Genomic DNA, 21,227 nt, shown 5'->3' on the forward strand with positions numbered 1-21,227 from the left:
AAAAAAAAAAAAAAAAAAAAAAAAAAAAAAAAAAAAAAAAAAAAAAAAAAAAAAAGAATCAGGCTTAAGATGTCCTTCTCAAAAGCTTCCTAAGACTGATAATTCCTGTAACAGAACACAAGGGCTTTCACAGTGCTCCTTTACTGTGTCCTTGGGTGACTTTCTTCTAAAGATTGGGTCAGAAATCAGGTGGCTACAAAAATTACAAACTTGACAATTTAATGATAGAAAAAGATTTTTTATGGACATCTTTCTAAAAGACTATGTAATACTATGATGAAGAGTGTGGGCTTGGGAGTCAGACTGCCTGGATTAAAATGCTACCTGTACCATTCACAAAACTATATAACCTTAGGCAAAGTACTTAATCTCCCTGAACCTCAGTTCATGATTGTAAAATGCAGACAAGAGCAGTACCTATGTCACAGGATTGTTGTCAGAATTAAATAAATCCTAAATGCAACACACTGAGAACAGTAACTGGCATATACTACCTGCTCAATAAATGTATTACCACAGAATATCAGCTGCATAGAAAAACACCCTGCGTTTTCTTCACTACTGTATTATCAGAGCCTAAAACAATGCCTATTATATAGTGGGCACTAAATGTTTATTGCATGAATAAATGAACAGTCAAGCACAAATTTATTGTTAAGTAAATTTAAAATACTATTTGGCTCTAGAGAAAAAGACTACATATCCAGAGAGAAATATTAAGTCCCAAGTCTAGCCTTGAAACCAAAGAATGAAACTGAAAGGCACTCAAATATCATTTGAGTTCACAGGTACCTATGAGAAATTGAGATATTAGATATCTCTGACTCCTCATCCTAATACTTCACGGGAAATCTCCTCTTTGTTTGGGTTTTTAAAAAACTTTTCTTTTCTTTTTTTTTGAGACGAAGTCTGACTCTTGTGCCCCAGGCTGGAGTGCAATGGCACGATCTTGGCTCACTGTAACCTCTGCCTCTTCGGTTCAAGCGATTCTCCTGCCTCAGCCTCCCGAGTAGCTAGGATTACAGGTGCATATCACCATACCTGGCTAATTTTTGTATTTTTAGTAGAGATGGGGTTTTACCATGTTGGCCAGGCTGATCTCGAACTCCTGACCTCAGGTGATCTGCCCACCTCAGCCTCCCAAAGTGGTGGGATTACAGGCGTGAGCTGCCACACCCAGCCAAAACCTTTATTTTCTATTACTAATTCAACCAAGTCAGTCTTCCAGAAATAAACATCTATTATAACCTTAGATATGATCTAATCCCTTTACCCTCCCCCACCCCAATTGCAATCATTTTACAGATGAGGAGGAAGGTCAAGAAAGTAGTACCAGCAGTGCGCAGTGGCTCACACCTGTAATTCCAGCACTTTGGAAGGCCAAGGTGGGCAGATCACTTGAGGGTAGGAGTTGGAGACCAGCCTGGCCAACATGGTGAAACCCCGCCTCTACTAAAAATACAAAAAATTAGCTGGGGGTGGTGGCGCACGCCTGTAATCCAAGCTACTCAGGAGACTGAGCCATGAGAATTGCTTGAATCCAGGAGGCAGAGATTGCAGTGAGCTGAGATCGTGCCACTTGTACCCCAGCCTGGGTGACAGAGACCCTGTCTCAAAAGAAAAAAAAAAAGAGAGTAGTACCAAGGGCATTGATCACAGATAATAGATAATATTTTCTTAAGGGTACAGATACACTGAACTATTTGGTATAAACTATGGGGAATTGGTTTTCTTTTTAAAAGAACACCAACTACTCTTTGGAGACTCCTAGATGCCAAATTGAAAAGCAAGTAAAGCAAGCTTCTTGCACATATCACTTCAAGGCCTGGCCACTATGGCAAAGGGATATGTGTTAAAGGGCAAGGGGGTAGACTTCCACCTAAAAAAGATCAAGACCTGGAAAGCTATATAAATGCCCTCCTCTTCCATCTAAGGTCATGTGATAAAGCTATTCTAGGAAACAAAACAAAAATTCAGGTCAGTGGCCACTGAGCAGATCACAGGAACTGTCAGTTCAAAGAGATACTTTAGCATTATTTTCCTGTTACAGTAACCTGGAGTTTTGAAATATAATATGGTAAACAGAGAAGTGCGTTAATAATGGAAAGAACACTGGGCTTGCACAGTCAGTCCTGGTTCTGCTACTTACCAGCTGTGTGACCTTAGGAAAATCAATTAACTTCTCAGTTTCCTTATCTGAAAAACTGAAGCTAAACCTCTGACTGTCCCACAAAATGGTAATGAGGAATAAATGGGATGTCCATGAAAATACCTTTAAAACAAGGGCCAGGAGCAGTGGCTCACACCTGTAATACCAGCACGTTGGGAGGCCGAAGCAGGCAGATCACTTGAGGTCAGGAGTTCAAGACCAGCCCGGCCAACATGGTGAAACCACATCTCTACTAAAAATAAAAAAATTAGTCAGGCGTGGTGGTGGGCGCCTGGGAGGTTGAGGCAGGAGAATCACTTGAACCTGGGAGGCAGAGGTGGTAGTGAGCCAAGATCGTGCTACTGCACTCCAGCCAGAGCTTCAGAGCCAGACTCTCAAAAAAGCAAATTAAAATAAATAAAACAAAGCACTTTGCAAATATTAACTTAATTGAAATAAAAGGTCTCTGGTGTGAAAAGGTGGGTAACACATTCAGAGAGGTTAGAGCTCAACTTTATACAAAATTTAAGCCTACAAAAGCAGTTTGCCCAGATCCCACAGTACTATAGCTAATAGAATGTATCTACTCTACTATAGTACTCGCCTTTAACTTGCTAGAATCTTACTACCTTTTCTTTAAGAGATGGAAGAATCACACAGAGGATTAATATAACCTTTTCATTTTACAAATTAAAAAATGGAGGCATAGAAAGTTAAAATGACTTGAGAAAGTTTACAGGGCCGGCTGGGCACTGTAGCTCGGGCTCATGCCTGTAATTCCAGCACTTTGGGAGGCTGAGGCGGACAGATCACCTGAGGTCAAGAGTTCAAGACCCACCTGGCCAACACGGTGAAACCCTGTCTCTACTAAAAACACAAAAATTAGCCAGGTGTGGTGGTGGATAACTGTAATTCCAGCTACTCGGGGGCCTGAGGCAGGAGAATCTCTTGACCCCGGGAGGCGGAGGTGGCAGTGAGCCAATATCGCGTCACTACACTCCAGCCTGGGTGATACGGTGAGACACTATCTCAAAAAAAAAAAAAAAAAAAAAAAAAAAAAAAAAAAAAAAGTTACAGGGCCTATGAAATGAAACATTACAAATGTTATATCACCAGAATATTACAGCTTTTTTTTTTTTTTTTTTGAGACCGAGTCTGGCTGTTGCCCGGTCTAGAGTGCGGTGGCCGGATCTCAGCTCACTGCAAGCTCTGCCTCCCGGGTTTACGCCATTTTCCTGCCTCAGCTCCCCGAGTAGCTGGGACTACAGCGCCAGCCACCTCGGCCGGCTACTTTTTGTATTTTTTAGTAGAGACGGGGTTTCCACCGTGTTAGCCAGGATGGTCCGAACTCCTGACCCTCGTGATCGCCCGTCTCGCCTCCCAAATGCTGGGATTACAGGGCTTGAGCCCAACCGCGCCCGGCCCAGAATATTATTAGCTTCTAAAAAAAAAAAGTCCTGGCCGGGCATGGTGGCTCACACTTGTAATCCCAGCACTTTGGGAGGCCGAGGTGGGCAGATCACCTGAGGTCGGGAGTTTGAGACCAACATGGAGAAACCCCGTCTCTACTAAAAATACAAAATTAGCCGGGTGTGGTGGCGCATGCTTGTAATCCCAGCTACTCAGGAGGCTGAGGTAAGAGAGGTGAGGTTGCAGGGAGGCAGTGGTTGCGATGAGCCGAGACCACACCACTGCACTCCAGTCTTGACAACAAGAGCAAAACTCCATCTCAAAAAAAAAAGTCCTTAGAAAAGAAAAATATGACATTGAATAGGCAGGCATTCAGACACTGGAAAGGTAAGAAAAACATTTACACAAAGGAGAACTGAAGATAACAAAAAAGAAAAACAAAAGATCTTTATATAAAGCTACTAGGGCTGGGCGTGGTGGCTCATGCCTGTAATCTCAGCACTTTGGGAAGCCAAGGCGGGTGGATCACTTGAGGTCAGGAGTTGGAGACTAGCCTGGCCAACATGGTGAAACCCGGACTCTACTAAAAAAGTACAAAAATTAGCCAGCATGGTGTCATGCACCTGTAATCCCAGCCACTTAGGAGGCTGAGACAGGAGAATCGCTTGAACCTGGGAGGCAGAGGCTGCAATGAGCCGAGATGCCACCACTGTATTCCAGCCTGGGCAACAGAGTGAAGACCTGTCTCAAAAAAATAAAAAACAAAAAGTTAATAAAAGTTTTTAAAAGAATTAACCACCCCTCTAGATTTAGCAGTAACTGATTATTTACTATCTGAGTTTAAACATTCTACTCTCTGGAAGGACACCTCTACAAATTATATAGACAAGTGACTTTCAAGTGTTTATACAAAGGGATACTGCTTCGCAATTCATCTCGAAATCACAAGGCTTTCTTCCCAGCTCTTCCTGTTAAATCCTTGTGGACAGAACATTTCTCCTAGGTCAAAAGTGCCATTTAGGCTAGTAAAAGAAACTACCTGTTCTAACATTTCTTACCTATCCAACCTCTTTTCCCCTCAGGGGACCTGTACAGAATGTTCAATTTTTTTCATGTATCACAACATCTCAGTTAACATCACCTTATGCAATTCTCTATCAAACACACACTGAACAAATATTGTATTACTCAGTATTGTTTTGTTTTTTTGAGACAGAGTTTTGCTCTTGTTGCCCAGGCTGGAGTGCAATGGCACAATCTCAGCTCACTGCAACCTCCGTCTCCTGGGTTCAAGCAATTCTCTTGCCTCAGCCTCCCGAATAGCTGGGATTACAGGCATGCCACCATGCACAGCTAATTTTTGTATTTTTAGTAGACATGGGATCCCACCATGTTAGCCAGGCTGGTCTCGAACTCCTGACCTCAGGTGATCCGCCCACCTCGGCCTCCCAAAGTGCTGAGATTACAGGCATAAGCCACCACACCCGGCCAATATTGTTCAGTTCAATACTGGTAAGTACTTACTACATGTCAAGCACTATACTAAGTGTTTATGACATGAAACTGTAAAAACACAGCACTGTCCTGCCCTCAAAGAGCTCACAATCTGGAGACACAGCCAGCCTCATTAACAAATAATAATACCACAGAAAACAACTGCTATAACCAGGGCACACACAATGTACAGGAGAGGCATACAGAAATGCTTAACCCAAGGTTGTCTGCAGGCAACCAAAGCCTTCACAAAGGAGGTAGGGCATAAAGGGACACTTGAAGGTTTAATAATTAAGAAGTAGTACCAGGCACGATGGCTCACACCTGTAATCCCCGCACTTTGGGAGGCCGAGGTGGGTGGATCACTTGAGGTCAGGAGTTAGAGACCAGCCTGGCAAACATGGTGAAACTCCAGCATTCCAGGCAAAAGAAACAGTGTAAGCAAAACTTAGAGGCACAAAAAACAGCATAATGTTCATTATTACTGAGCATAAAATGTAAAGACTTTTTCTCATTTCTCACAATAAGAAATAAGGCTAAAGCAGTAAAAAGGATCAGATCATAAAGGTCCTAGTATGCTATATAAAACACTTTCAGGCCAGGCGCAGTGGCTCACACCTATAATCCCAGCACTCTGGGAGGCCAAAGGGGGCAGATCACTTGAGGACAGGTGTTCGAGACCAGCCTGGCCAACATGGCAAAACCCTGTCTCTACTAAAAAATACAAAAATTAGCCAGGCATGGTGGCTCACGCCTATAATCCCAGCACTTTGGGAGGCTGAGGTGGCGGATAACCAGAGGTCAGGAGTTCGAGACCAGCCTGGCCAACATGGTGAAACCTTGTCTCTACTAAAAATACAAAACTTAGCTGGGCATGGTGGCATGTGCCTGTAGTCCCAGCTACTCAGGAGGCTGAGGCAGGAGAATTGCTTGAACTCAGGAGGCGGAGGTTGCAGTGAGCCGAGATGGCGCCACTGCACTCCAGCCTGGGTGACAGAGCGAGAATCCATCTCAAAAAAAAAAAAAAAAAAAAAATTAGCTGGGCGTGGTAGCACACGTCTGTGATACCAGTTACTCAGGGGGCTGAGGTGGGAGAATCACTTGATCCCTGGAGGTAGAGGTTCTAGTGAACTGAGATCACGCCACTGCACTTCAGCCTAGGTGACAGAGCGAAACTCCATCTCAAACAAACAAACAAACAAATAAATAAAACACTTTCATTCAACAACTATTTGCTGAGTCCCTACTATGTGCTAGACATCACCAAGTACACAGGATACGGATCTCTGCAGATTCATTGCTATCTATACGAATGGCTGTTAGCTGAGTTGTGCAGTACAATCTGTATAGAACAACAGCCCTGTAAGACCACTGTAAACTAGAGGGCCGAAACTGCAGGCTCCACAAGGATCTTAAGGAGTTCACAAATTCACATGCATATCAAGTACACTCTGTACACAATAATATCTTGATATTTTTAATGCGTAATAGATGTTAGGTTTAACAGAGTATCATTTTAAAATATTACTGAATTCCTACCGGACCTGCTTTTTGGTTTTTTCCCCCCACAATTAATGTATTCTGAAAGTATGTTACTGTCCTGGCTCTCAAGGTTTTCAGTGTTAAAAAGTTATCTTCACAGGGTCTATTGTCTCAGACAACAGGGAGAAATTTAAAAATTCTGAGTAGGAAGACCACGGCAGGCAGATCACTTGAGGTCAGGAATTCGAGACCAGCCTGACCAACACGGTGAAACCCCATCTCTACTAAAAATACAAAAATTAGCCAGGCGTGGCAGTGGGCGCCTGTAGTTCCAGCAATTCAGAAGGCTAAAGCAGGAGAATCACTTGAACCCAGGAGGCGGAGGTTGCAGTGAGCCGAGATTGCGCCACTGCAATCTAGCCTGGGTGACAGAGAGAGATTCCGTCTCAAAATAAAAAAAATTCTGAGTAGGAAGAGTGGCACGCCCCCAGTGTTCTTTTCTCATTCCACCCTTGCCTAGCTACTACAGAATTTATTTTTCTTTCATTTATGAGCCTGGAAAATCTTAATCACGATTACTTCGCGTGAGAATAGTACTTGTAGCATTAAGTTTGTCAAAGAAATACTTAAGTGCTGAAGATATATTCTTCTTCAAAGTGCTTTATAAAAGTGATTTGGACCAGGCACGGTAGCTCACGCCTGTAATCCCAACATTTTGAGAGGCCAAGGCGGGCAGATCACCTGAGGTCGGGAGTTCAAGACAAGCCTGACCAACATGGAGAAACCCCATCTCTACCAAAAATATAAAAATTAGCTGGGCATGGTAGTGCATGCCTGTAATCCCAGCTACTCGGGAGGCTGAGGCAGGAAAATCGTTTGAACCCGAGAGGCAAAGGTTGCGCTGAGCCCAGATTGCACCATTGCACTCCAGCCTGGGTAACAAGAGCGAAACTCCGTCTCAAAATAAAAGAAAAATAACAAGAAAATTGGTCAGAGAGTGTGTACAATTTTGTGGTTCTTGAACCCATACTGCCAAATCACTTTTTTTTTTTTGAGCCAGAGTTTCACTCTTGTTGCCCAGGTTGGAGTGCAATGGCGCGATGTCGGCTCACTGCAACCTCCGCCTCCCAGGTTCAAGTGATTCTCCTGTCTCAGCCTTCTGAGTAGCTGGTATCACAGGCATGCGCTACCACGCCCGGCTAATTTTTTTTTTTTTTTTTTTGAGATGGCGACAGATTGAGGCTCTTAAAAAAAAAAAAAAACCTTTTATTCCATTGTTAATAATGACTATTTCTACCACTTATTAAATATACTTTAAGAGCTAGTTCTAGGACCTATGAAAAAAGCAGTGTTTTAGCCGGCATTTCCCAATTCATCTATAGGCTCACATCATTACATTCAATATTGATGTCTGCCGGGCTCATGGCTTGACATCCCAGCACTTTGAGGGGCTGAGGCAGGAGGATCACTTGAGCCCAGGAGTTTGAGACCAGCCTGGGCAACATAAACTAGACCCTACCTCTACAAAAACAAAAAAAATTAGCTGGGCATGCTGGCGTATGCCTGTGGTCCTAGCAACTCAGGAGGCTGAGGCAAGAGATCATCTAAGCTCAGGAGTTCATGATTATAGTGAGCTATGATTATGCCACTGTACTCCAGCCTGGGCCACAGAGCAAGACCCTGTCACCATGAAAAAACAAAAAATAAAAAAAATTGATGTCTATTTCAATTTGTATATTTTTGAATATTTAATAATTATCTAAAATTTTCTCCTTTATAAAAATAGAATAGTTTGAGAGTATCCAAGAATTTATCTACTCAACATGTGTCAATTAGTGGGAATTAGGGGAATGGGTCATGATAACGTCATTTCACTGTTATAACTTAATCTGAACACTGAATACAGTAGCTTTTCTTCGTATAACAAACAGTTAAAGACAAGAAATATAAGTACATTGATGATAAAAGAGTAAATGAGTACATTTATCTGAGCATGATTCTTAAATGACACATCAAGATATCTCTGATGGACTGACTGATTGATTGACAGTGTCTTGCTCTGTTGCCCAGGCTGGAGTACAGTGGTGCAAATCCTGCTCACTGCAGCTTCAACCTCCCGGGCTCAAGCAATCCTCCCACCTCAGCATCCTGTGTAGCTGGGACCCCAAATGTGCCCTAATTTTTTTATTCTGTGTAGAGACAGGGTCTCACTATGTTGTCCAGGCTGTTCTCGAACTCCGGGGCTCAAGTGATCCACCTGCCTTTGTCTCCCACAGTGTTGGGATTACAGATGCGGATTACAGGCGTGAGGCGCCATGCCCAGCCTCGTAAAAACTATACAAAAAATACACTCTTGGAAATCATTAAGCATGACCTCTACAACAAACACGTTTAATAAGAAAGAATAAAAACTAACATTCTATTTAAGAGATATTACTATTATTTTGAAATCAAGGGAATCTATAAAAGGTTTGATATACAAATTTTACCACACAGTAAAATTTGATAAAAAACTTTCTCAGTAACTTAATTTTACGTAGAGAAATTCAACGCAAGATACTCTGAAAATGACTAGAATGATGATCCTACAGAGAACTAGCTGAGTCTTGTTTGTAAATTTTACTGAAACAGGAAATCTGTTTTGGTATACAATTGCGTCCATGCATGAGCTTTATCTAAGGAAAATAACCTCCTATGTTGAATTATTATTATTATTACTTTTTCTTTTTTGAGACAGAGTTTCGCTCTTTTTGTCCAGGCTGGAGTGCAATGGCTTGACCTCGGCTCACCGCAACCTCCGCCCCACTGGGTTCAAGTGATTCTCCTGCCTCAGCCTCTGGAGTAGCTGGGATTACAGGCGACCGCCACCACACCCGGCTAGTTTTTGTGTTTTGAGTAGAGACGGGGTTTCATCATGTTTGCCAGGAAGGTCTCAATCTCTTGACCTCGTGATCCGTCTGCCTTGGCCTCCCAAAGTGCTGGGATTACAGGCGTGAGCCATCATGTCCTGCCAAATTATTTAGAATTTTAGTCAGCTAATAAATTATATGTCTAATAGTAGCGGGAGATACAGAATGCCACTAGTGTTGATGTTTAATCTCTATATGCAATATATAATTTTTTTTTAAGCAAGAAGGAAATTCAGTAAGATTTCCTTCCTATTGTAGGACATTTCTCCACTTGGGCTTCTGAATGACTCTGATTCAAACTGGCATGAGACTGCTCAGACTTATGGTACAAAAGCATAAGGTTGGAAGGGATTTCAATTTATTTATTGATTCCCCACACACATCCTTTTCAAGTTTCAAGAACACATTTACTGATATTAATAATAACTTCCATCTTTTTAGTTCAAAATGTCACTGTCCTAAGAAAAAAATAGGCTAGGCACGGTGGCTCTGGCCTGTAATCCCAGGACCTTTGGGAGGCCAAAGTGGGCACATCACATGAGCCCAGGAGTTTGAAAGCAGCCTGGGCAACATGGTGAAACTCCATCTCTACAAAAATACAAAAATTAGCCTGGCGTGGTACCACATGCCCATAGTCCCAGCTGCTTGAGTTGAATGAGGCGGGAGGATGGCTTGGGCCTGGGAGGTTGAGACTGCAGCAAGCCGTGGTTGCACCACTGAACTCCAGCCTGGGTGACAGGGTGAGATCCTGTCTCAAAAATAAATAAATAAATAAATAAATAAATAAAAGCTATTAGTGTTCCTGCTTAACCATCCTATCTAAAATAGTTGTCCCCACACACACACACACACACTATCACTTTATATCATACCCTGGTTTATTTTTCCTTAGTATTTATTATATAACTATTGTCATTATACATTTATAATTTATTTATTGTGTATCCCTCCCTGTATCCCAAGTTTTTTTTAACCTCTGTAATCACAGTGCCTAGAACATCACCTAGCCCTTAGAAGCTGGTCAAAAATCATCTCTTTATCAATGATTTTCACATTCTGGACATGGAAAGTAGACTCCAATTAAATAATTATAGTAAGAAATATAAAATTACAGTTGCTATATATCCTATGAAAAAGTGCTACATAATAAAGAGGGGAGTGACCTAGGTTTTTTGGATAGGGTTTCCCTGAGTTCCCTGAATGGAGAACTCCAGGATATGTTAGAGTTAGGCAGGCAAGAGAGAGTTATCACCACAGGTCATTTGCACATGCTGCTCCTTCTATCTGGACTTTTTTTTTTTTTTTTTGAGACGGAGTCTCACTCTGTTGCCCAGGCTGGAGTGCAGTGGCACAATCTCTGCTCACACTACAGCCTCCACCTCTCAGGTTCAAGCAATTCTCCTGCCTCAGCCTCCCGAGTAGCTGGGATTACAGGCGCCTGCCACCATGCCCAGCTTATTTTTGCATTTTTAGTAGACATGGGGTTTCTCCATATTAGTAAGGCTGGTCTCGAACTCCTGACCTCAGGTGATCCACCCGCCTCGGCCTCCCAAAGTGCTGGGATTCCAGGCATGAGCCACTGCACCCGGCCTATCTCGACTATTCTTTACATAACTCCTACAATTTAATCCCTCAGTTCTCTACTTGAAAGTAAGACCTCTGCAAAGTCACTCCTAACTATTCCATTATTCCACAACTTCTCTTTTCTTTTCTTTCTTTCTTTTTTTTAATTTTAATGAGGTCTCACTCTGTTGCCCAGGCTGGTGTACAGTAGCATGATCATAACTCAATGCAGCCTTGAACTGCTGGGCTCAAGTGAGCCTCCCACCTCAGGTTCTAGAGCAGATGGTACTACAGGCATATACCACCATGCCCAGCTATCAACTCGTCCTTTTTCAGCAAACTCAAGATATATTAAAACTCTTCGCATTTAAAATTACTCTGTACAGGCTGGATGTGGTGGCTTGTGCCTGTAATCCCAGCACTTTGGGAAGCCAAAGTGGGAAGATCACTGGAGGCCAGGAGTTGGAGACCAGCCTGACCAACACAAGGAGATCTCTTCCTTACACAAAAGTAAAAAATCAGCTGCATATAACAGAGCACACTTGAAATCCTAGCTTTACTTGGGAGGCTGAGCTGGAAGGACTGCTTGAGCCTAGGGGTTTGAGGCTGCAATGAGCCGTAATCATGCCACTGCACTCCAGTGTAGGCAGCAGAGCAAGATCCTATCTCAAAGTAAGTAAGTAAGCAAATAAATAAATAAATAAATAAATAAATAAAATTGCTCTATATACATAAGATGAAAAATGCCAAAGGTCACATCTATTTTACTATCTGTGATTTCCCCAATGTCAACACAGTCAACAACACTCCAAAAACATTGTTAGATTAATTAAAAGTAAGGACTATGTCTCAGACCAGTAGTTCTCAAATTGTGGTTCACAGACCAGCAGCATCAGCATTACATGGGTGTCGACAGAAATGCAAACTTTCTTCTTTTTTTTTGTCTTTTTTTTTTTTTTCCTTTTTGTGGAGAACGGGGTCTCGCTGTATTACCCAGGCAGGTCTTGAACTCCTGGGCTCAAGCTATCCTCCAGCCTCTGCCTCCCTGAGAGCTGGGATTACAGGCGTGAGCCACCGCGCCCAGCCAGAAATCCAAACTTTCATAGTGGTTCATGTCAATAATTCCAGCACTCTCGGAGGCTGAGGTGGGAGGATCACTGGAGCCCAGGAGTTCGAGGCCAGACTAGGCAACATGGCGAAACCCCATCTCTACAAAAAATATAAAAATTAGCCAGGTGTGATGGTGGGCACCTGTGGTCCCAGCTACATGGGAGACTGAGGTGAGAGGATCGCTTGAGCCTGGGAAGTCAAGGCTGCAGTGAGCTGCGATCATGCCACTACACTCCAGCTTAGGGACAGAGCAAGACCTTGCCTCAAAAAAAAGAACTGCAAACTCTCAGGCCCTGCCCTCAGTTCACTGCAACCTTTGCCTCCCGGGTTCAAGTGATTCTCCTACCTCAACCTCCCGAGTAGCTGGGATTACAGGCATATGCCACCACACTCAGTTAATTTTTGTATTTTTAGTAGAGACGAGGTTTTGCCATGTTGGCCAGGCTGGTCTTGAACTCCTGACCTCAGGTGATCCGCCTGCCTTGGCCTCCCAAAGTGCTGGAATTACAGGTGTGAGCCACCATGCCCAATCAAGAATTCATCTTAAACATCTCAACTATTCAAACGCAACCTAATTAACATTTAACAAATGGCCGGGTGCGACAGCCTGGGCGACAGAGCGAGACTCCGTTTCCAAAAAAAAAAAATTAACAAATATAAAATACAACGCTTTATAATAACCATTTATTCAACTGTATTTATTATCTACAAAAAATACTGCACGAGGAAAAGTAGCCTCCACTGATAATTCCTAGCTCAAAATAAGCTAACATTTTGCCTTCTCCTCACCTCTCCCATACATACACTGTTACTCTGTGTGTACGTGCTTTAACCATCAAGGAAAAATCAAGTTAATTAGATGCAAAGTTTAAAACATAATCATGCCTAATATGTCTGCTGTGGTCTGAATGTTTCTGTCTCCCTAAATACATATGTTGGAATCCTAACCCCCAAGGTAATGGTATGAGGAGGTGGTCCTTTGGGAGGTGATTACATCACCAGTGTAGTGCCCACATGAATGGGATTAGTGCCCTTATTTTTTTTTTTTTGAGAGGGAGTCTCGCTCTGCCACCCAGGCTGGAGTGCAGTGGCCAGATCTCAGCTCACTGCAAGCTCCGCCTCCCGGGTTTTACGCCATTCTCCTGCCTCAGCCTCCCCAGTAGCTGGGACTACAGGCGCCCGCCGCGTTGCCCGGCTAGTTTTTTTTTTTTCGTATTTTTTAGTAGAGACAGGGTTTCACCGTGTTAGCCAGGATGGTCTCGATCTCCTGACCTCGTGATCCGCCCGCCTCGGCCTCCCAGAGTGCTGGGATTACAGGCTTGAGCCACCGCGCCCGGCTAGTGCCCTTATAAAACAGGCCCCAGAGAGCCACCTGGCCCCTGCCACCACGTGTGAAAACAGTGAAAAGGTGACTCAGGAACAGCCCTCACAAGACACCAAATCCGCTGGGGAACTGATTTTGGACTTCCCAGCTTTCCGAACTCTGAGAAATAAATTTCTGTTGTTGACAAGCTACCTAGTTTACGGTATTTTGTTACAGTAGATTGAATGGGCTAAGACAATATCTTGCTTGCCTCATTTCCTACTTCACATCTTCATTCTTGCATCCTTCCATGCTATATAATGGTAATACCACTTCCTACAATGCATCCTAATTCCTTCCTACTTTCTTTCTTTAAAAAAAAAAAAATCCCTGTGAGGGCATCCTTTCCACTTGCTACTCACATTCATGAGGCATTCTTCCCCTTCCCAAAATGATCTATAAAAACCCTATTCAACTTTCAGGCCCAGTTCAAAGGACACTTTTGAATCCTAAATACCTCAAGCGGAGTTCATAACTCCTCCCTCTCATACATTCATTCTCAATGGAAGGGCCCACACTTTCAAAATACAGCAATGTGATGTCTTAGGTAGGATGGCTCTTTATTCTGAAAAGTATATCATCATACCTCACTCAAGATCATTTTTGCACCAAAATTAAGATTCTCTGCCCAGGCATGATGGCTCATGCCTGTAATTCTAGAACTTTGGGAGGCCAAGGTGGGAGGATGGCTTAAATCCAGGAGGTCAAGACCAGATTGAGCAACACAGTGAGACTCCATTTCTACAAAGAGTTTTACAAATTAGTGGGGCACGGCAGTCCGTGCCTGTGGTACCAGCTACTTGTGAGGCTAAGGTGAGAAGATCGCTTGAGCCCAGGAGTTCAAGGCTGCAAAGAGCCATGATTGTGCCACTACACTCCAGCCTGGGCCACAGAGCAAGATCATCTCCAAACAACGATTCTCAAACTCACTCTTTCTGTGTAATCCACTAGCTACCTCAAATTTCAATTTAAGTTTATACTAGTCAGGTGGGAAATGAGACCATAAAGTGAATCATTCAAGCACCTAGCCGGCCTGGGCACTTGGAATAATAAGTAAGGCACGGTTGCTACCTAGAACTTACATTCCACAGGGAGAAACAGGTTAGCATACAATTAACAGTGTGTGAAAGTGAAGGAGACAGACACAGGGAAATGACAGACTAAAAATGCAAGAGTGAGTTAGGGAAAATTCATAGATTAAATAATTTAATAGTACATCACTTTTCTAAAAAACAGATGGAGGGAAAAAAAAGAAACTGACTAACCTCCTAGGGGAACGTAATTATCAGGACTTAGTTGTACCTTATTCCTCGCAGAGACCAAAATTTAGCTTGTTGCATATGTTGGAGCAATGTTTTCAATAAATGTACAGCAAACCACTTATAACCCAACTCAATGAAAAAAACCAACTGAGGCCTTAACCTATTTTCAAACAGAAAGAAAATCTGCAAATATAAGGTTCTCCCAACTAAAGGCAGACAGGGCAAAACAAATGAACTCTTTAGAAGGTTTAAAGAGACAGTCACAACCTGCCAAGATGATTGTCAGTCTTCAAATGCCCTTGGTCTCTGCCTCCAAATGAAAACAAACCATTTAAGTAATAGTAGTCAAGTCTGTAAACAAGTATTTTTAAATTCCTCCAGCTGTACCTCTACATTAAAAGATCCTCAAAAAAAAAAAAAAGAAAAGAAAAGAAATTCAAAACATTTTTTAGCTATTTCTGTCAAAAGACTAGATCTCTCCTGAGGTCACAGTATGCATGCTGGCCCTCACTTCATTGCTCTGTAACACACCACCACTCCGGTTTTGCAATGACACTAGTTAATAGGCTTCCAGGATCTCTTCAATGCCTCCAAAAACGAAAAGGAAGAAGCAAGCCTACAAATCCCTATCTGCCCGACCTACAGCTCCCAGGAAGCAACAGTCCTCAAATTGTTACTGCTTAGACCCCTCAAGCCCGTAGAAGGAAATGGGGACAGCTGTGAAAGCGAACCGAGCGAGGACATCCGATAAAGGAAGAGGAAACGCGGATGGGAGAGGACGAAGGGGAGAAGGAACACGGAGAGGAGGGGGCAGTGGAGATAAAATGGTGAAGAGGGGTGAGAAGAGCAAGGAAGAGCAGTGAAAAATAGGGAGGAAAGGGGGGAAAGTAAAAATCACATAAGAAAAAAAAGGCAAAATGATAGAGGAGAAAGGAGGGAAGGGTTAGGGTTAAAGGACAAGGAGTGGGCGACAAAAAGAATGCGAAAAAGGCTGTCACTGGGAGTGATAAAAAGGATGTCATCGGGGAGAAGGGAGATTCAGGGATGTCACCTAAAGGGGTTCACCCCAGCAGGTGAATGGGGGAGCACCGGCAAGGAGGAGCTGGACACCGAGGGGGGCGGTAACGAGGGAAAGAGGTAAAGGCAGGGAGCCCGAGGGGACACCAGAGACAGGGAGGGGCAAGCCCGCAGGGGCTAGCGCGGCGGGCGGGGGCTAGGGTGGCGGGCGGCTGCGGCTAGGGCAGGCCTTGCTCCCTCACCATGGCTGCGCCGGCCTGGTCCTCGGGCATGCAGCCTCCGTCCTGGGTGCGGCGGCGGGCCGGACCGGAGCCCGCCCCCAGGCTGAGCCGGCGCGGAGGCTCCAGGAGGCTCCTGCGAGCGGCGGCTCCGGGCTTGGCCCAGGCCTCGGCCTCCTTCCCTTAAGCTAGTAGTGTAGCAGCAGCAGCCGCAGCAGCAGCCGCAGCCGCAGCCGCAGCCCGAACCCGAGCGCAGACTCCGCCCCCGCGAGGACCCGCCCGGGCGCGCGAGCCCGCGCTTGGCCCCGCCTCCGCTCTCAATGCGCAGACTCAGCCGAGAGGTCCCGCCCCCTCCCCAGCCCGACCTGTAGTTTCTCCCCCTCCCAGACCCTTAAAGGAGCAACACACCCCCAAATGCTAGCCTCCCTTCAAAATATGAAGAGCTTTAAATATTACATTATGACAAGAGATTAGAGCACCGCTCGCTTTGGTCGCCTATAGACTCCTCTGTCACTCATCATCATTCTTTAAGATTTGGGCTTCTGGTTCATTACTACTGTTGTCAAAATTCTTGGTGATTTCAAAATTCACCTAATTCTTCCAATCCTCCGGCCTCTCAGACTCTTCTCTAGGGATCATTCTTGGTTCAGCCTCTCACTCTCATGTTCATACGAATAATTGTAACTTCTCTACAATCTTAATTTTGATCCTCTAACTCCCATTGCAACCTTCTTCCTTTCTTTTTTTTCTTTCTTTTTTTTTTTTTTTTTTTTGAGATGGAGTTTCGCTCTTGTTGCCCAGGCTGGAGTGCAGTGGTGCGATCTCGGCTCACTGCAACCTCCACCTCCCGGGTTCAAGTGATTCTCCTGCCTCAGCCTCCCGAGTAGCTGGGATTACAAACACCCGGCACCAAGCCTGGCTAATTTTTGTATTTTTAATAGAGACAGGGTTTCACCATGTTGGCCAGGCTGGTCTCGAACTCCCGACCTCAGGTGATCCACCTGCCTCGGCCTTCCAAAGTGCTGGGATTACAGGTGTGAGCCGCTGCGCCCGGCCACAACCTTCTACCTTTCTAGATCACTCCCTCTGATAATACTCCAACTCCAAAAACTTCAACTCCAAGACCCTAAATCCACTGATCCAACTACCTTTTCGCTATTCCTCCCCACACTGGCCTCATGTACTGACTTTCTTCCTGAAACAGCTTAGATTCTGTTGTCCATCATGAAATGGAATCTAATAGAATCTAAGCTGTTTTGGGGAGAAGGTGAGTACATGAAGTACATGAAGTCGATTTCTTCAGTATTACCTTCATTTCTCTAGTCGTTCTCTGCTTTCTTCGTACTGACGGAACTCCAGCAATGGAGTGGGTGGAGAAAAAGCCAAACGTGGTTGACTGACTCCCCGTAAATTTGAGATCATTATTGTCGAGGGGCCATAATGCGTGGCTACCCTACCACATTTCTCCAGTTTCACACACTCTGCCACCTTGCTACATAACTATTTCAAGTCTCCTGTCTCTTCAAACCTCCAACACTTCCTCCCTCATCCTCATTTAGCTGATGATTTTGCTTCCAATTCATGAGAAAATCAAACAAACCAAAAAGAACATCTACAAGTTCCCAGCACCCACCATGACTTCCAACTAACCTGTACCTCTGCTTTGATACTCTCTCTGCCTTCCTTTCCTTACTGCAAGCGAATTATTTGTCTTTTAGCTAATGTCAAATCCTCCTCAGTTCTCAAGCATCTGTGCTAAAAGACCCAGGTTTTATCCCCAATCAGAAAACTAAATTTCTGTAAAATACAACGAAAATTAATTACTAGAAAAAATTAAAATTTAAAAACAAGCATCCAAAATGCAAGCCCAGACTTTTTAAAATCTGCCTAACCATTTTAAAGTGTACAGCTCAGTGGTATTAAATACATTCACATTGTTGTACAACCATTCCCATCAAGAACTCCAGAACTCATTTTTCTTTTATTTATTTATTTTTTGAGACAAGGTCTTACCCTGTCACCCATCAGGAGTCCAGTGGCACAATCACGGCTCACTCAACCTCAAACTCCTGGGCTGAAGTAATCCTCCCACCTCAGCCTCCTAAGCAGCTAGGACTACAGGCACGTACCACCACACCTGGCTATTTATTTATTTATTTATTTATTTATTTATTGCAGAGACAAGGTCTCACTGTGTTGCCCAGGCTTGTCTCAAACTCCCAGGCTCAAGTAATCCTCCTGCCACAGACTTCTAAAGTGCTGGGATTACAGTCGTGAGCCGATGTGCCAGGCCTCCAGAACTTTTTTATCTTGCAAAGCTGAAAGCTTGTACTCATTAAACAATAACTCCCCATTCTTAACTTCCCCCAATCCCCGGCCATCACTGTTCTACTTTCTGTCTCTATTAATTTGACTATGCTAGGCAGAATTTTTATTATTAAATCCAGCACACATAAAATTTTTCTGTCAAATTGTTATAAAAGTTTCAAAATATTAATTCTGAATCGCTGTCACAAACTGGTGACAAACCATTTCTAGACAGTCACTAGTCCACTGATCATACTTTGAGAAGCTCAAGTACTAGGTCGCATACCACATCACTTTCTCAAAGACACCTATCCAGCAATTCTTCCTCTCGCCTACATCACTATTTTTCTGCTATTACCTCTCATTGCTATAGCAACATGAATTTATTTCTTCCATCTTAAAACAATCAAACAAAAAACCCTCCCTTAGGTTGCAGTGAGCCGAGATCGCGCCATTGCACTCTAGCCTGGGCAACAGAGCGAGACTCCATCTCAAAAAGAAAACAAAATAAACCCTCTCTTGACTGGACTTGATCCCCCACCCACTGCCCCATTTCTCCATTCTCTTTTCTGCAAAATGCCTCACAAAGGTGGCTTGTACATGGTCTCACTCTGTTGCTCATACTGGAGTGCAGTGGTGCGATCTCAGTTCACTACAACCTCCACCTCCTGGGTTCAAGCAATCCTCCCACTTCAGCCTCCCAAGTAGCTGGGACTACAGGCATGTGCCACCATGTCCAACTAATTTTTGTATTTTTTGTAAAGATGGGGTTTCATCATATCGCCTAGGCTGGTCTCAAACTCCTGAGCTCAAGCAATCTGCCTGCCTTAGTCTCCCAAAATGCTGAGATTACAGGCATGAGCCACCTGGCCTGGCCTTGACATCCTTTTTCTCATTTTCGGTGAGATCCTCTCTGGCTAAACTTTTACCTCCTCCACTCCACTGAAATGCTCTTGTCAAGGTCACTAGTGGTGTCCATTTGCTGACACCAGTCAATTCTCAGTGCTCATGTTACTTGACCTACCAACATCGCTAAACACAGCTCATTACTTCCCCCTCCTTGGCTACCATGACATTCCACTCCCTTAGGTCTTCTATCTCACTGGCTGCTCCTAGTTTCTCCTCATTTCTCTGACCTCTAAATACTGTAGTACCCCAAGGCTCAATATTTAGACTTTTTATCTTTTCCATGTATACTCCTTGATAATCTTATCCCATCATGTTACTTTAAATATTATTATGCTGTGATAGCCCCAAAATTATATCTCTATTCTGAATTTCATACTTACATATCTAAATGCTAGCTAAACATCTCCCCTTATATGTCTAATAAGCTACAATTTTTCTTAGTAGTTACTCAATAGATTCCCCTCAAGTAACACAGATAAGCCAATAAATACCAAAGAGAATACGACCACCAATATTAGCTTAGATCAATCACGATTTACTCTCCGTCTGATTTGTGAGTTACTTTCCCTAAGGACTTGCTTGTAGTGGAGGAAAATCATCATTAAAAATTAGAGTTCTAGGCTGGGTACAGTGGCTCGGGCCTGTAATCCCAGCAATTTAGGAGGCCGAGGCAGGTGGATCACGAGGTCAGGAGATGGAGACCAGCCTGGCCAACACGGTGAATCTCCATCTCTACTAAAAATACAAAAGAAATTAGCCAAGTGTAGTGGCATACACCTGTTGTCCCAGGTACTTGGGAGGCTGAGGCAGGAGAATTGCTTGAACCTGGCAGGCAGAAGTTGCAGTGAGCTGAGATCACTCCACTGCGCTCCAATCTGGGCGACAGAGAGAGACTCCTTCTCCAAAAAAAAAAAAAAAAAAAAAAATTAGAGTTCTAGCCAGCCGAGGTGGTTCACTCTTGTAATCCCAGCACTTTGGGAGGCCAAGGCAGACAGATGGTTTGAGACCAAGAGTTTGAGACCAGCCTGGGCAAGATGGCAAAATCCCATCTCTACAAAAAAAAATACCAAAAAGTAGCTGGGCATAGTGGTAGTTTCGGCTACTCAAGAGACTGAGGTGGAAGGATCACCTGAGCCCTGGAGGTCGAGGCTGCAGTGAGGCATCGTTGCGCCACTGCACTCCAGCCTGTGTGACAGAGTAAGACCCTATCTCAAAAAAAAAAAAAAGAAAAAAGAAAAATCAGGGTTCTGCCATCAAGAAAGAATGGAGTCACAGTTGATTTGCTTGATTTGCGATCAATGAAGCACAAAGGATCAAAAATACATCCAAATTACCTAGGAACTTAGAGTATAATACTGAAGGTAGCATTTCAAGTCAGAAAGAAAAAGGTGGAATTGTATTTGGTGTTAGAATAACTGGATAGACATCTAGAAAATTTTAACTTGGATTTACACTTCACGCTATTCACCAAGACAAATTTCAAATATATCAAAGATTAAAATGTAAAAAAGACCAGGCGTGGTGGCTCACTCCTGTAATTCCAGCACTTTGGGAGGCCCAGACAGGCAGATCACTTGAAGTCAGGAGTTCGAGACCACCCTGGCAAAGATGGTGAAACCCCATCTCTACTAAAAAATACAAAATTAGGCAGGGCGCAGTGGCTCCCAGCACTTTGGAAGGTCAAGGCAGGTGAATCACGAGGTCAGGAGTTCAAGACCAGCCTGACCAAGATGGTGAAACCCCATCTCTATTAAAACTACAAAAATTAGCCAGGCGAGGTGGCAGGCACCTGTAATCCCAGCTACTCGGGTGGTAGAAACAGGAAAATCGCTTGAACCTGGACAGCAAAGGTTGCAGTGAGCCAAGATCGAGCCACTGCACTCCAGCCTGGGTGACAGAGTGAGACTCCATCTCAAAATAAATAAATAAATAAATAAAATAAAAAAGAAGGAAGGAAACCATAACATACTGGAAGAAAGAACCATGGGAGAATTTTTTAGAATCTTTTTTTTTATTTTTTATTTTTTTTTTTTT

The 21,227-nt window shown here is 43.7% G+C and overlaps 1 protein-coding gene across 1 annotated transcript in view; it reads right to left on the reverse strand.

The window, feature by feature from the left end:
• The window catches only part of ZYG11B (zyg-11 family member B, cell cycle regulator), a 102,781-nt gene extending 86,543 nt beyond the window's left edge, over nt 1–16,238 (reverse strand). Inside the window, exon 1 of the mRNA XM_017874590.1 lies at nt 16,002–16,238. The gene's annotated coding sequence lies outside the window, so the exon portion shown is untranslated. The remainder of the gene's footprint in view (nt 1–16,001) is intronic.
• Nucleotides 16,239–21,227: the final 4,989 nt, after the last annotated feature.

Source organism: Rhinopithecus bieti, unplaced genomic scaffold (genome assembly GCF_001698545.2).
Source record: "Rhinopithecus bieti isolate Rb0 unplaced genomic scaffold, ASM169854v2 scaffold_7684, whole genome shotgun sequence".
Classification (NCBI taxonomy): Eukaryota; Metazoa; Chordata; class Mammalia; order Primates; family Cercopithecidae; genus Rhinopithecus; species Rhinopithecus bieti.